At 45.6% G+C, this 2,906-nt stretch overlaps 1 long non-coding RNA gene across 1 annotated transcript; it reads left to right on the top strand.

The window, feature by feature from the left end:
* The first annotated feature begins 636 nt into the window (after positions 1–636).
* Positions 637–2,570, top strand: LOC146890175 (uncharacterized). Its single transcript, XR_014998942.2, has 2 exons — positions 637–1,071; positions 1,226–2,570. It is a non-coding gene; the product is annotated as an uncharacterized LOC146890175 (long non-coding RNA).
* Positions 2,571–2,906: the final 336 nt, after the last annotated feature.

Here is a 2,906-nt window from a genome sequence, read left to right as displayed (position 1 = left end):
TTTTGATTTTTTTTTTTCTGATTGAGTTTTTCTTCATCTAAACAGCAGATGTGACACTCTAAGTGATGAGTTCATTTTCTTTCTTACCCTTACAGAGATGCTCTTTCTGGTGAGCTAAACAGCTGCTTTCCACAAAAACCTCTCTACACTCAGGGCTGATATACTCTTTGCAGGAGTTGACCTGGAGCCCGGATGGATTCTGTTTTGTTAATGAAGCTGCTGCGTATATATGCAAGGTGCCAGGAACTGACCTTGCCCTGAAATTTAAATCAATCTCATTTTAACCTTTCTGTTCATGCCGAAGTTGGCGTCCCTCCTTTTAACATTTTAAAGCGTTTCCTAGGTTAATTTTAAGTTGTAATTTCCTTCCCCATGTTCAGAAAAACTTGGTTTTACAAGGGCTTGCTATGACTCTTGTTGGGGAAAATTATTGTAAGGTGTGTGACTTTTGTTTACGCTGCATTTGTTTAACTCCGTGAAGCTGTGGTTCTTTGCCTGTCTAAAACACCTGATGGTCGAATCAAGTGCTACATGGCCAATAGCGAGAAAGGAGCAAGGATAGGCGGGGTTGGCGGGCAGAGAGGATAAACAGGAGAAAGGAGAAAGGGGGAGTAAGCTAGAACAAGGAGAGGAGGACATTAGGGCCAGCCAGCCAGCCAGCCAGCCAGCCAGCCAGCCAGCCAGCCAGCCAGCCAGCCATGAAAGAAAAGTAAGACATACTGAAGAAGATAAAAGCCCAGAGGGAAAAGGTAGACAGGTTAATTTATGTTAAGAAAAGCTGGCAAGAAACAAGCCAAGCCTAGGCCGGGCAATTATAAAGAATAAACTTCCGTGTGTGATTTATTTGGGAGTTGGGTAGTGGGCCCCCCAAAATCCAAAAGAGTAAAACATCATCCTACAGACACTTTAATGGTGGTTTTTGGTTCATACTGAGCCATTCTTGACACTCCTGCCTTGGATTGAAACAAAAGACAAAAGAGGACCCTACTCTGCAAAACGGCAAAATGGTCTTTTTTTTTTTTTTTTTGCCTTCAGTAATGGGGATTTAACCTAGAGCCCTGAATATGACAGGTAAGTGCTGTATGACTCACTGAGTTATATTCTCAGTCCCTTTTTAAAAAAATTCTGTGTTTGTATGCATGTCTATCTGTAGCACCTTGTACATGCCTGGGGAGTCCAGCAGATGGTGGCAGACCCTCAACTGTATGTGTTTATCTTCCTGTAGGTGCCCAAGGAGGCCGGAGGTGCTGGATCTCCGGAGAGCTGAAGTTACAGGTGGTTGTGAGGCATCTGATTGGAGTGTTGGGAACTGAATTCAGGTCTTCTGCAAGAGCACTATGCTTTCTTAACTGCTGAGCTTTCTTACGAGCCCTCTGATGAATCTCTGAGGGGGTTCCAGAGAAGTTTAATAAGGAGGAAGACCCACTCTGAACTTGGGTGGCCTCATCCCATGAACTGGGGTGCTGGACTGAACACTAGTGCTCACCTCTCTCTGCTTCCTGACTGTGGAGTCATGTGACTGCCTGCGTCATGTTCCTGCTGCCATGCATCCCCCAACATGTTGGACTGTACCGTCAAACTGTGAGTTCAATGAAACCCTCTCTCCAAGTTTCTTTTGTTGGGTAGTTTGTCAGAGTAACTGATACACGGAATATGAAGGCTCATCTTCCCGGTACCCAGAGTGGCTCCTGCTCTTTCATTGGTCATCCTAAGCCTTCCCAGGCTTCCCCAACCTGCTATTTCATCCCTCTTACTCCCAGAGGATGAGCTTATGCTCTAAGGAGAGAATCACCTATGGAAGATGAAGGATCCCAATTGCACCTCTACCCGTATCCTCTTGGCCATCACCAGAATGTGGGGCTGTGCAGAGTTTGGGTAGAGACTTTCACCCTGTGTCTGCCATTTATTCCAGAAACTTGCTTCTTCTGTCCCTCCTTTCCACTGACCCTTCATCTCAGCAGACAAATAGAAAATCCAAGCTGTGTGTGATGTTGAGCTTCTCTTAGCTCAGCATGGATGGGGAGGCTGCTACAGGAGGATCTCAAATTAAAGTCAGCCTGGGTGGTAGTGTAATTCTGTTGCCAGCCAGCCAGCCAGCCAGCCAATGAACCAACCAAACAACCAACCAGTTAAACACTCGACAATCCAACCAACCAACCAAACATCCACCCACCAAACCAACTAATCAGCCAAACAGACAACCAACCAGCCATCCAATCATCTAACCACCCAACCAAACAGCCAGCCAGCCAGCCAGCCAGCCAGCCAGCAAACCAGCCAGCAAACCAACCAATCAGCTGAACCAAGAGAAAACTGAGAACAAAAACACAATAGCAAACTCAGTTGTTCTTCCTGTCTGAGCTTCCTGGGTGCTGAGATCATAGGCATGCATCTCCCTGCTGGCTTTACTTCTTGGTACACAATTAAGGCAACTGTCCCATTTTCCTGCTATTTTGGTTTGTTATTATTTTGCTTTGCATTGTATTTACTTTGATTTCACTCCCACATGATGCTGGTTTTTCTTTTGTGATAGTTTTTCTTTAATGAGTATAAGTAAAATTATCAATTTATTTTTAGTTTATTACATTTATTTGTGTGTGAGTGTAGAGGTCAGAGGAAGACTTGGAGTTTGTTTCACCTGGTGGGTTCTGGTGATTGAACCCAGGTGGTCAGGATTGCTGGCAAGCACCTTTACCCTATGAGCCCCACAGACTTTAGATGATAGTTTGAACGCAGTTGGAGCTGATGCTGCAGCTGGCTGCTCATTAAGGCAGAGTTGAGGTGGTGAGAGGTGTGCAGGATGTGGCTGCATCTCGATCTGCAGGCATTAGCATTGAGAAAAAGACGCTTTACGAGGTGACGGGGAGCCCGAGGGATGGCTGGTTGCCCTTTGAAATAGCAATGCC

The sequence above is a fragment of the Myodes glareolus genome, chromosome 22 (genome assembly GCF_982192425.1).
Source record: "Myodes glareolus chromosome 22, mMyoGla1.1, whole genome shotgun sequence".
Lineage (NCBI taxonomy): Eukaryota > Metazoa > Chordata > Mammalia > Rodentia > Cricetidae > Myodes > Myodes glareolus.
The sequence above is the reverse complement of the archived record's forward strand: the minus strand, read 5'-3'. Positions and strand labels throughout refer to the sequence as shown.